General features: G+C 43.6%; 1 protein-coding gene and 3 non-coding genes across 37 annotated transcripts in view; all 4 read left to right on the forward strand.

The window, feature by feature from the left end:
• The first annotated feature begins 813 nt into the window (after window positions 1-813).
• ZNF740 (zinc finger protein 740) overlaps window positions 814-13,637 on the forward strand; it is a 75,826-nt gene continuing 63,002 nt past the window's right edge. For 16 of the 34 annotated variants that reach the window (XM_040340641.1, XM_040340650.1, XM_040340646.1 and 13 more), the window contains exons 1-5: window positions 814-968; window positions 7,892-7,953; window positions 10,076-10,130; window positions 11,379-11,440; window positions 13,567-13,628. The gene's annotated coding sequence lies outside the window, so the exon portion shown is untranslated. Of the gene's footprint in view, window positions 985-7,891; window positions 7,954-10,075; window positions 10,131-11,378; window positions 11,441-13,566; window positions 13,629-13,637 lie in introns of all 34 variants that reach the window. The other 18 variants (XM_040340651.1, XM_040340664.1, XM_040340668.1 and 15 more) reach the window with 10 other exon arrangements.
• Window positions 8,126-8,256, forward strand: LOC120929748. The gene has a single exon (XR_005747451.1). It is a non-coding gene; the product is annotated as a small nucleolar RNA SNORA63 (small nucleolar RNA).
• LOC120929757 lies at window positions 10,272-10,402 on the forward strand. The gene has a single exon (XR_005747460.1). It is a non-coding gene; the product is annotated as a small nucleolar RNA SNORA63 (small nucleolar RNA).
• Window positions 11,592-11,722, forward strand: LOC120929747. The gene has a single exon (XR_005747450.1). It is a non-coding gene; the product is annotated as a small nucleolar RNA SNORA63 (small nucleolar RNA).

Here is a 13,637-nt window from a genome sequence, read left to right on the forward strand (position 1 = left end):
CCCCCAGTGGCCGCAAGAATACAGGATGTCAAATGACGTCCTGTTGAATATTCAGAGTCACCGTGGAGCCGTCATTTGACGATGGCCCGGTACTCTAGTGGTTAAATCCACAAGGGCTTTTTTTTTTACCACTACTATTCCTTTATATTAGCTGTTAAAATTTACAAATGCAGCAATTTAGAATTTGGATGAAAGATTTAGCACTGGGGAACACTTTTTAAAAGATAAAAAGTGCATTTTATATACAACTATACAGATCATATCAAATGAGGGACAAATGAGGAGGAAAGGAGGACGGAGTGACATTGCTCCAAATCGGGGACAGTCCCTCGAAATCAGGGACAGTTGGGAGCTTTGAGTATGTAGGCATAGGACACACTCCCCCCCCCCTTAAAGGAGAAGTATCAAAACAAATATTAGTTAAACCAGAAGTGCTTTTTTCTTTCCACCACTATTCCTTTATACTGGTTCTTGAAATTTACAAATGCAGATTTAGAAATTGGATAAAAGGTTAAGCACTTGGAAACACTTTTTGAAAGATGCATTTTATATACAACTATATAGATCTGACCAAAATAAGGGACAAATGAGGAGGAAAGAGGGACATTGTTCCAGATCAGGGACAGCCCCTCGAAATCAGGGACAGTTGGGAGCTATGATAAACATAGTGTTAATAAAGTCACATTGACTAATGAGTACACTTTAGATGTGACGTGACTTTATGTTCTGGATGTAACACACAATGTTTTATAGTCCAGCGCTCTCACACTCAAGCTGCCTCCAGTAAGATGGCGGCTGTGTGCAGACAGGTAAGGAGTGCGCATGCTCCGCCGTACCGGAAGTCCCGTGGGGAAGGTTCCGGAGCAGCGGGAGAAGTAGGATCCGAGGCAAGTCGCGGAGGGACAGAGAGCTATGGTGTAGGCCTGGAGTGTGTAGACTTCTTGTCGGAGTTGTGTGCATGCACACAGGTACCTACCGCCGCTGGTAACATACGAGGGGGGATAGAGAGGGTGGGCGCAGCCTGTGAGCTCTGCTGGGAGTACAATGGGCAACACGGTGATACCGTCCGATTCTCACCATTATAGATAAGGGGGCTATTATGTGTAGTGTGTATATGTGTAGAGTATGTCTGTGTGCGCGCCTCTTTCTTATTGTACATGTAGAGCTGTGTGTGAGATGTATAGACCTGGTGGAGACCCCCCTTCCCCCCCATAGAAAGCTGGGGGGGGGGGGGGAGGGGGTGCTGCTCCCCCCACCCCCACCTCACACTGCCCGCTCTGTCCTCCCCCATATCCCACACATCTCTCATCTTTGTTGCTGCACAGGTCCCTCTCACTCTCCACAATCCATTCTGTGTAAACAAAAAACTTCTGAATGCAATCACCCAAAAGCAAACCTTTATTATATTACAGCTTACCATATCCTAGATGTGATGGCTGCATTTGTTTTCTTTGTTTAGCCATTATTTCTTCTATTATCTGGTGATCCAGCCAGTAAGTTTATTGTTTTTTTTTCAAAAGAACAAGCTCTTTTGCAAGATGCCTCATTTACAGGGATTAGACAAACCATTTACCACCAACCCAAAGGATTGCTTACAATGATCAGTTGGCCCTGGTTCACGCTGACGGCTGGAATTAAATTGTGCGAGTAATGGTGAACTCTCACAATTTCGTTCCCGCATGTCAGTCACGATTTCGGGGGGCGGTTTCCCAGACATCTGTGTGGTTTTCTGCCTGGATGTCTATTGAAGTCGCACCCTGAAGTCGCCAAAAGTAGTACAGAAACGACTTTTGGAAATCAGTGTGGCGTTGCACCGATTCGGATGGTGCTGTTGCCGGCAATAGCCGCCGATTTGGCAAGTCAAATCGCATGCCGTATTGCTGCAATGTGAACCAGGGCTAAAGCATTTATCCCAAAAGGGGGGGAGGGACTGTTACTGCTTATAAAGTGTGACATGGAAATTTATAGATAGGAAACTCCCATCCTCATATTGATTGGTGGTTCCAAATAATAACTGCTGCAGTAGGGAACAGACACAAAAAGATACACTTAACATCTTTCTAAATAACTGTTCTGCTTTATTATGACGCAATTGAGGGTTTTTATACACGTGATTATGTAGGTATATCATTAATATTACAATTGTACATTTATGGTAACAAGGGGCGTAACATAGGCAGGCTAATTCTAATCAGGGCTCGAAAGAATGAAAATATTATTAGTGCCGTGTGCACAGTGAGGGCAGTCTGCAATACATACAAAATAGAATACAACAGGGCTTGACAAATTTGCTTTGGAATCTAGGAGCCAGCTAAAAAAGTTAGGAGCCAGGAACGCGCCCCGTCCCGCCGAGCTTGCATGCAGAAGCGAATGCATACGTCAGTAGCGCCCGCATATGAAAGCGGTGTATAAGCCACACGTTGGGTATCGCCGCAATTGGTAGAACGAGAGCAATAAATCTCCTCTGTAACTCAAAACATGCAACCTGTAGAAGTTTTTTAACGACACCTATGGAGATTTTAAAGGGTAAAAGTTTGTCGCCATTAACCTTTTTAAAGCGGGGGTTCACCCTTAGAGGGCACTTTTCCCCCTTAGATTCCTGCTCGTTATTACTAGGGGAATCGGCTATTTATTTTAAAATATGTGCAGTACTTACCCGTTTACGAGACGCATCCTCTCCGTCGCTTCCGGGTATGGGCTTCGGGAATGGGCGGTCCTTCTTGATTGACAGGTTTCCGAGAGGCTTCCGACGGTCGCATCCATCGCGTCACGATTTTCCGAAAGAAGCCGAACGTCGGTGCGCAGGCGCAGTATAGAGGCGCACCGACGTTCGGCTTCTTTCGGCTACGAGTGACGCGATGGATGCGACCGTCGGAAGCCTCTCGGAAGAATGTCAATCAAGAAGGAACGCCCGCTCCCGAAGACCCATACCCGGAAGCGACGGAAGAAGATGCAGCTCGAAAACGGGTAAGTACGGCTCATATTTTAATATAAATAGCCGATTCCCCTAGACCGAACGAGCAGGAAGCTAAGGGGAGATTTTTTTTTTTTTTAAATGGGTGAACTCCCGCTTTAATTTATCGTTTGGCAGAAAATTTCCAAACTTGTCCTTCGTTTTTTCGGCTCAAAAACGTCCCAACAATTAATGATTTTTGTGCCCATTAACTGTCCGAAAAACGAACGAACTGTCTCAGGGTTTGACAAATTTGCTTGGAATCTAGGAGCCAGCTAAAAAAGTTAGGAGCCAGAAAATGCGCCCCGTCGAGCTTGCGCGCAGGAGCGAACACATACGTGAGCAGCGCCCGCATATGTAAACGGTGTTTAAACCACACATGTGAGGTATTGCCGCGATTGGTAGAGCGAGAGCAATAATTCTAGCCCTAGACCTCCTCTGTAACTCAAGACATGCAACCTGTAGATTTTTTTAAACGTCGCCTAAGAAGATTTTAAAGGGTAAAAGTTTGTCGGCATTCCACGAGCGGACGCGATTTTAAAGCGTGACATGTTGGGTATGAATTTACTCGGCGTAACATTATCTTTCATAATATTAAAAAAAATGGGGATAACCTTACTGTTTTTTTATTTTATTCTCTAGGGTGTTAGGATAAAAAATATATATAAAAATGTTTGGGGGTTCTAATTAGAGGGAAGAAGATGGCAGTGAAAAATAGTGAAAAATTACATTAGAATTGCTGTTTAACTTGTAATGCTTAACTTGTAATACCAACGGCCACCACCAGATGGAGCCAGCTCACACTTTTTTTTTGTTGCCCCCCTTCCAAGCCAAGTCGCCAGGTCCCTATTTCTAGTCGCCATTGCGACCTGGCGCCCGGGATTTGTCGAGCCCTGGTCTAAATGACTGAATTTCGGCTTTTTTTTTTTTTTTTATACTGTATGGCCAGCAAAAGACAGGAGGTGTGTTACTGGAGAGATGACCAATTGAAATCAGAGGGGGCAAGAAAACTAATGCAGCTGCAACTGATGTGAATGTACAATATATGTATGTAAAGATTGACAATAGAAGTACATGTAATAAATAAAATTACAATTTTTGTTTTGGGTTTAATACTGGGCCAATTGCAGTTTTCTACTTCTAAATGTAAAATTCATATTTTATTTTTTGCTAGAAAATTACTCGTCACACCCAAATATATATATATTTTTAGCAGAGTCCCTAGAAAATAAAATGGCAGTAATTGCATTTTTTTTTTATTTTCAAAAATGTTTTATTGGGATTCTTAACCACCTAAGACATGGACCAATATGCAGGTTAAGGACCTTGCCCCTATTTTGCGATTCGGCACTGCTTCGCTTTAATTGACAATTGCGCAGTTGTGCGACGTGGCTCCCAAACAAAATTTGGGTCCTTTTTTCCCCCACAATAGAGCTTTCTTTTGGTGGTATTTGATCACCTCTGCGGTTATTTTTTGCGCTATAAACAAAATAAGAGCAACAATTTTGGAAAAAATTCAATATTTTTTACTTTTTGCTATAATAAATATCCCCAAAAAAGATATTAAAAAAAAAAAAAAATTTCCTCAGTTTAGGCCGATACGTATTCTTCTACTTTTTTTGATAAACAAAAATGCAATAAGCGTTTAACGATTGGTTTGCGCAACATTTATAGCGTTTACAAAATAGGGGATAGTTTTATGGCATTTTTATTGATAATTTTTTTTTTTTTACTACTAATGGCGGTGATCAGCTATTTTTTTTTTTTTTTCGTGACTGCAACATGGCGGACACATCTGACAATTTTGACACATTTTTGGGACCATTGTCATTTTCACAGCAAAAAGTGCTATAAAAATGCATTGATTACTGTGAAAATGACAATTGCAGTTTAGGAGTTAACCACTAAGGGGCGCTGTAGGGCTTAAGTGTGACCTCATATGTGTTTCTAACTGTAGGGGGCGGGGCTGGACGTGTGACGTCATTGATCGTCTTTCCCTATATCAGGGAACACACGATCAGTAACACTGCCACTGTGAAGGTGTGTTTACACACACCTCTCCCCGTTCTTCAGCTCCTGTGACTGATCGCGGGACACTGGCAGGAATCGGGTGCCGCGGTCGCGCGCCGGCGGCTGGGCTCTTAAAGGCGATGTACGTGCCTGTGCCATTCTGCCGACGTATATCGGTGTTAGGCGGTCCTTAAGTGGTTAAAAGACAAATAACCGAAGTACAAATGCAGAAACAGCATGTCCAATACAAATATGGGCTGAACATTAAACGGGAATATTTACCAGGATACATCTAGCGGGCCAAAATTCAAATATATCAATGGTAATAGCCAAAAAAATGGGATGTACCCCATCCATAATACTTAGAAACAAACTCAACTGTACGAGGGGCATTAAGCCCAATAAAAAAGAGGTGGGCATGTGAGCCTATGGCAGCAGGGAGGTCTAGATGGGCTCACCACGAGCATGCAGTTGGTAGACTTGGCTACCCTAGACCAAGCCCTCGGGTCCCCTTGAATAAAGCCAAAGTCAGGAAGAAAAACCCCCTCACTAAAATATTAAGTTCCCCCTGATTCAAAGCCAGGGTAAGAGAAATAACATTAGAAACTAGAATTGCAAGTTCAAATCCCGCCTGGGGGACAAAAATAGCTATCAGAAAATGTATGGGGGAAACCAAAACGCAGAGCCCCAAAAGGTGTCATTGCAATTTTTGTGTGTCACACGGTATTATCGCAGCAATTTTTGAAACAATATAAAAAAAAACACTTTCATGTACAACACAAAGTAGTTTCTCAATTTTTTTTGTATAATGTGAAAGATGATGTTGCGCCGAGCAAATAGATACCCAGCATGTCATGCTTTGAAATTGCGCACACTCGTGGAATGGCACCAAACTTCAGTACCTAAAATTCTAAATAGACTACGCTTTTAAATGTTTTACAGGTTACGGGTTTAGAGTTGCAGAGGCGGTCTTGTGTTAGAATTCTTGACCGAACGTTTATGGCGATACCGCACGTGTGGTTTGAACACCATTTACATATGCGGGCGCAACCTATGTATACGTACGCTTCTGCGTGCAAACAAGAGGGGGCGGGCGCTTTAATATATTCTTCTTTTTATTTTTTTTATACATTTTCCCTTTGATCACTTTTATTCCTATTACAAGGAATGTAAGCATCCCTTTTACAACTGCTGGGGACTGACATGACGTCATAGCGTGTAAACAGAAGTGATGGGGGAAAAGGAGAGGTTTGGGATCTTACAGAGGATGTTAAAAGGAGACAAACACATTATGAAAAATAGTTTACGGGTCCTTATTATTTATATAAAAAAAAGGATGTTTAGTGTCCCTGTAAGATGTGAAAGTAGTTGTACTACCCACCCAGCTGTCAGATTGGAAGCAGCAGCTGTGTCTCCGTTGACATGAAAGGGATTGCCTACAGGGGGATGTATGGAATACCTGTGCACCCCCCATGCAGGCAAACGCGGCCCTCGCTCAAATGTACGCTGTAGCTCTACAAAACTATAAAAGCACAATAAGGAATATTCTAACTCACAATAATTTAGTATAGGAACAAAACTGGGCTGCAGCACAAATTCTTCAGTCATATAGCTCTATAAATCCTGTATAATAATATAGTGGTTACCTCTATAGATGCATGTGGCTTTTACTCAATGTATAGTACAAAAATCGAATTCTTAAAGCGGAGTTCCGCCGGAAAAACAAAAAAAAAATTAAAGTCAGCAGCTATAAATACTGCAGCTGCTGACTTTTACTATATAGACACTTACCTGTCCTGGGCGCCCACGATGTCGGCACCCGAAGCCAGTCTGTCTCTCGGGTGGAGGCGCCGCCATCTTCGGTGAGGGAATCAGGAGCTGAAGCCTTGCGGCTTCACTGCTTGGGTTCCCTACTGTGCATGCGCGAGTCGCGCTGCACGATTTTACTGGTCACTGCTGTCTTCTGGGATGTGTCTCCCAGAAGACAGCAAGGGGGGGTGGAGGAGGGGCCGGACATGGTGTAGATCGCTGCAGATACTGCCTGTGTTCTATTCCCGGAAGTGGGAGCAAATTCCTGTATTACACAGTTATTTGTCCCCCCCTGAAAGGTGCCAAATGTGACACCGGAGGGGGGGGAGGGGGAAATCAAAAAAGGGAATTTCCATTTATAATAATATCAAATAATTCTCAAAATTACTGACTAATATCCTGCACCACACGCCAGTAAAAAAAATTGTCTAAAATAAACACACTAGCATTCGGACATTACACAAGTAACTCATGATCACATGCTAGCGGCTGTACTGTAGTACACCGCTGTGAATGAGGCATTGCATATGGGGGCTGCATTCAGTTTGAAAGCTTTAAGTTCTACTTCTGATCCTGCCAGTAATACACTTCCTGTGCTAGGGTGGCAATACTCGCCTACTGAACAGCATTGTCACAGTAAGTGTGTTCGCACTACAAAACACCATCCCCTCTCCTCATTTGCACAACATGGTAAGGGTTTGTTTTGTAGTCCTTACTAGGTGTAGTGTTGATGAGACCGCTTAAAGTGGTTGTAAACTTACATATACCTAGTGAAGTAACCAGCCTCAGGTGATACAGAGGTGACATAGATCCAGAAGGTGTGGGTGGGGATCTGATGTCACACACTGCCCACCAAAGAGCAGGGAGCTGAGTGTAATCTGAGACCTAAGGGAAAGCCCCCCCCCCCCTCCTTTTAAACAGTCTCATTAGGGAAACAGGCTGAGGCTTTCAATCATCTACTGTATGGTGGAGGGGGTGGGGCTTTCTCCCAGAACTGTCAGGCACAACTCATGCTGATAGGAGGTGATGGAGGTGAGTGGACAGAAGTCACACTCTGTGCTTTGGATTGAGACTAGTACACACTATAGAAGGACATGCTTATTTGTTTTTTCATTTCAGAGCTTCAACCACATTGCAAAGTGCGGACAAGAAAAACACTGGATTTCTGACAGGATCCACAGGTATTATTTCATTAAAAAAAAAAAATGTTTGCACTTATCAATTCACTGGCAAAATGTTCTCATTGGTATAACTAACAGATCAATTTGGAGAAATGTATTGTTGGGGTTTTGTTTGCTTCCTTCCTTTTTTTTTTTTTTTTTTAATAGAAAACTTAAAAAAAGTGTCTTTGTTACGCAGGTTAAGTTACAGTATAGCTGTGAAGTGCTGTTCTGTCGTTCCCCCTGCAAATAATAAATTGCTTCCTACTATCCCTGTCTGTTCTGAAACAAATACAGCCGACAGGGACGCTTGGTCTCAAACAAGTAAAAAAAGTGTTTTGATTTAACGTTGATAAGTGTGATAAAAGTATGTTGGCCTGCCGGAAATCCCTGCCCACCTTGCCTCTATAAACTACAGAACCCCTTCCACCTATATTATGAAGATGAGGAGGGGTTGTTCTGTAGTTCTTACACGCTAGGTGTAGTGTTGATGAGACCGCTTAAAGTGGTTGTAAACCCTTTCATATGCCTAGTGAAGTAACCAGCCTCAGGTGATACACAGAGGTGACGTAGATCCAGAAGGTGTGGGTGGGGATCTGATGTCACACACTGCACACCATAGAGCAGGGAGCTGAGTGTAATATGAGACCTAAGGGAAAGGCCCCCCCCCCCCTTTTTTAACCACTTCAGGCCCAGGCCAATTCTGACACTTCGCTCCTACATGTAAAAATCATGTTTTTTTTTTTTTTTTGCTAGAAAATTACATAGAACCACCAAACACTGTTTTTTTTAGCAGAGACCCTAAAGAATACAATGGCGGTCATTGCAACTTTTTATCTCGCACTGTATTTGTACAGCAATTTTTCAAACTTTTTTTTTTTTTGGGGGGGGAAACAAAACGGTAGAGTTAGCCTTTTGTTTTGCATAATGTGAAAGATGAAGTTATGCTGATTTAAATAGATACCTAACATGTCACGCTTAAATTGCACACGCTCGTGGAATGGCGCCAAACTTCGTTACTTAAAAAATCCCCCATAGGCAACACTTACATTTTTTTTACTGGTTACATGTTTTGAGTTGCAGAGGTGGTCCAGGGCTAGAATTATTGCTCTCGCTCTAATGTTCGCAGCGACACCTCACATGTGTGGTTTGAACACAGTTTTCATATGTGGGCGGGACTTATGGGGCACTTTAAAAACATATATATATATATTATTATTGTTAATTTTACTTAAAGCGGAGTTCCGGCCACAATTTCACTTTTTAAATATAAATACCCCTGTAATACACAAGCTTAATGTATTCTAGTAAAGTTAGTCTGTAAACTAAGGTCCGTTTTGTTAGGTTGTTACAGCATTTAGACACTTTATAAAATAGAAATTGACTGGGGCCATCTTAAGTGTGGGCATCATGAAGCCAGACTGTATGACTTCCTGGATTTCAGCCTTGCAGATCTCGCACATAAGCAGTGTAATAGGTTTCAGATCAGGTTTCAGCACCTGTACTGTCCAAGTGACATGATTCTTCGAGACTGGGGAGTGCACAGACTCCTGGAAAGTTACACCCACTACATTCCCAGGAGTCTGTGCGGTGTAGGTTAGGAAGCTTAAGCACCTAGGTGCAGGAAGTGGGAAGATTAACTATTCTGCCTAGCAACAACACTTTGAGGGCATCTAAAAAAAAAAAATTTTTTTCTTAAAGGACTAATGACTAATGAGATATGGTGTCAATAAGACTCCAAATCTCACCTCCTAGGCTGGGAAAGTAAAAAAAGATCACCGCTTCACAGTCAAGGCGGCGCCGTTCTTTTGAATGCATAGGCCGGGTGTGACGTCATAACATCGCGCTCGACCTCCTGCGACCATCTGGTCTGCCATAAATCTCTATGATTAGCATCTGGGGCGGCGGATCTGTTCTCTGACTCACCAATCGCATCGATGAGTCGGGAGAAGCGCCGGCGGGTGGGGGGGGGGGGGTGGTTGTCATCTACTGTATGGTGGAGGGGGTGGGGCTTTCTCCCAGAACTGTCGGGCACAACTCATGCAGATAGGTGATGGAGGTGAGCGGATAGAAGTCACACTCTGTGCTTTGAATTGAGACTAGTACACGCTATAGGACATGCTTCTTCATTTTTTCATTTCAGAGCTTTAACCACATTGCGGACAAGAAAAATACTGGATTTCTGACAGGATCCACAGGTATTTCATTTTTTTTTTTTTTTACACTTCTCCACTGGCAAAATGTTCTCATTGGGATAACTAACAGATCAATATGGAGCAATTTGGAGAAATGTATTGTTGGGGTTTTGTTTGCTTCCTTTAACTTAAAGTGTCTTTGTTACACAGGTTAAGTTACAGTATAGCTGTGAAGTGCTGTTCTGTCGTTCCCCCTGCAAATAATAAATTGCTTCCTACTATCCCTGTCTGTTCTGAAACAAATACAGCCGACAGGGACGCTTGGTCTCAAACAGGTTGAAAAAAAAAAGTGTTTTGATTTATCGTTGAGTGTCATAAAAGTATGTTGGCCTGCCGGAGATCCCTGCCCACTTTACCTCTGTAAACTACAGAATCCCTTCCACCTATATTATGAAGATGAGGAGGGGTTGTTCTTGCACGCTAGGTCTAGTGTTGATGAGACCGCTTAAAGTGGTTGTAAACCCTTTCATATGCCTAGTGAAGTAACCAGCCTCAGGTGATACACAGAGGTGACATAGATCCAGAAGGTGTGGGTGGGGATCTGATGTCACACACTGCACACCATAGAGCAGTGAGCTGAGTGTAATCTGAGACCTAAGGCCCCTTTCACATTGGACCCGTAGCTGCGTTGGCGGTATATCGCCGCTAAAAATAGCGGCGCTTTACCGCCGGGATTGCCGCGGGAATCAGCCGCTAGCGGTGCGGTATTAACCCCCGCTAGCGGCCAAAAAAAGGGTTAATACCGCCCGCAATGCGCCTCTGTAGAGGCGCATTGCGGGCGGTATTGCCGCGGTTCCCATTGTTTTCAATGGGAAGGAGCGGTGAAGGAGCAGTATACATGCCGCTCCTCTCACCGCTCCAAAGATGCTGCTGACAGGAGATTTTTTTGTCTCCCGCCAGCGCATCGCCTCAGTGTGAAAGCCCTCCGGCTTTCACATTGAGTCTGCAGCGCAGGAGTTTTTCAGGCGGGATAGCAGCGCTATTTTTAGCGCTTTACCGCCTGAAAAACTCCTCAATGTGAAAGGGGCCTAAGGGAAAGCCCCCCCCTTTAAACAGTCTCATTAGGGAAACCTAAGCTGAGGTTTTAAGTCATCTATTGTATGGTGGAGGGGGGGGGCTTTCTCCCAGAACTGTCAGGCACGAGTCATGCAGATAGGTGATGGAGGTGAGCGGACAGAAGTCACACTCTGTGCTTTGGATTGAGACTAGTAACCACTATAGAGGACATGCTTGTTCATTTTTTTATTTCAGAGCTTTAACCACATTGCAGAGTGCGGACAAGGAAAACACTGGATTTTTGACAGGATCCACAGGTATTATCTTTTTCTTTTTTGCATATATATGTTCTCATTGGTATAACTAACAGATCAATATGGAGCAATTTGGAGAAATGTATTGTTGGGGTTTTGTTTGCTTCCTTTTTTTTTTTATAGAAAACTTAAAAAAAAAAAAAGTGTCTTTGTTATGCAGGTTAAGTTACAGTATAGCTGTGAAGTGCTGTTCTGTCGTTCCCCCTGCAAATAATAAATTGCTTCCTACTATCCCTGTCTGTTCTGAAACAAATACAGCCGACAGGGACGCTTGGTCTCAAACAAGTAAAAAAAGTGTTTTGATTTATCGTTGATAAGTGTGATAAAAGTATGTTGGCTTGCCAGAAATCCCTGCCCACTTTACCTCTGTAAACTACAGAACCCCCTCCTCCTATATTATGAAGATGAGGAGGGTTTGTTCTGTAGGCCTACCACTTCCTGTCCTTAGGGGACAATGCTGCTCTTTCATAGATACAGTATCATTGCTCATGCGTAAATATAGGCACATAATGTTTCTCCAAATATAGTAATACACAAATGTCATGCCATTTGGCAATATAATGTCCGTATTGTCACCAGAATCCTCGGCCCTTTGTGTACAGGCAGATGTGAGGCTGGGAATACTCTGCCTACAGCGTATGTTCGGCCAAACCCAAGCTCACCCCAAGTGGGGAACTGTTTTTGGATGCACCTGTTCTAGAAGCTGCTGCCATCAATAAACTGACTGGCTGACAATGACCAGATTGAGATACAAAGTACAGCAACTTCTATCGCTACACGTTCCATTCATTTGTAAATCAAAGGAATGAGCTTCCCGCTGCATATGATGCTAGTTAAAGCTGAGCTCCACCCAAAAAGGGAAGCTCCGCTTGTTCGCATATCCAACCCCCCCCCCCCCCCCACTGCCACATTTGGCACTTTTTGAGGTGAAGGGGAGACCGCTCCCACTTCCTGGTAAGATCGCTGCACGACTATCTCAGTCATGTTCTGCCCCTTTCCCCTGCTACTTTCTGGGACCTGTGTGTGTGTCCCAGAAGACAGCGGGACCACTCAGAAAGCACAGCTCGACTCGCCCATGCACAGTAGGAAACAGACTGTGAAGCTTCATTGCCAGTTTCCCTTAGACCTGCTTTAGAGGCGCTATAGAGCTAAAAATAGTGCCTGTAAAGTGCCTTTCCTTTTCACTGCAGTGTGAATGCTCGAGAGCTTTCACACTGGAGCGGTGCGCTGAGGGGGACCCTCAAAGTCCTGCAAGCAGCATCTTTAATACACTGCTCCTAAAGCACCCCTGCCCATTGTAAACTATGGACAGCGCCGGCAAAGCACATCTTTGCGGGTGCTTTTTAACCCTTTTTCGGACGTTAGCGGCGTTAAAAGTGCCGCAAAAATAACGGTAAAGCTTTACCGCCGACACCCGGGCACTGCCAGTGTGAAGGTGCCCTTATTTGTAAATTCGGCACCTGCACTCGAAGCTGATGGACAGATCGGCTTGGGATGCTGACATCAAAGGATTCATGGACAGGAAAGTGTCCTTATATTAAACATCAGCAGCTACAGTATTTGTAGCTGCTGACTGTTATTACTTTTTTCCCCCACTCTGCTTTAAAACGTTGGTTCACCTTTTTAAAAAAAAACTACCTGTGCAGGTAGAGGGTTGTTTGTAGATGAAAACAAACTGTCCACCGCTGACTTAAATTGAGTAATGCCCCTGCTATAGGTGTAAGCTGTTTACATACCTTCTGGAGCCTGACTGGAATACTCCCAGGATGTTACTGAGTGAGGCCTAGTCATTACTTCTCACCACCTTCATCGCAGGAGTGAGCATTTTCTCTGATTAAAACCCTCTTTCTTTAAAGAAATCTGACAAGTGTTATTAAAATGAACCTCTTCTTAAACCTTAAAGGGGTTGTAAAGGTACTTTTTTTCCCCCTAAGGGAAAGGCCCCCCTTTTAAACAGTCTCATTAGGGAAACATAAGCTGAGGCTTTCAATCTTCTACTGTTTGCTGGAGGGGGTGGGGCCTTCTTTTAGAACTGTCAGGCATGACTTGTGCAGAAGTCACACTCTGTGCTTTGGATTGAGACTAGTACACACTATAGAAGGACATGCTTCTTCATTTTTTCATTTCAGAGCTTCAACCAAATTGCAGAGTGCAGACAAGGAAAACACTGCATTTCTGACAGGATCCACAGGTATTTCAT

This window comes from Rana temporaria, chromosome 2 (genome assembly GCF_905171775.1).
Source record: "Rana temporaria chromosome 2, aRanTem1.1, whole genome shotgun sequence".
NCBI lineage: Eukaryota > Metazoa > Chordata > Amphibia > Anura > Ranidae > Rana > Rana temporaria.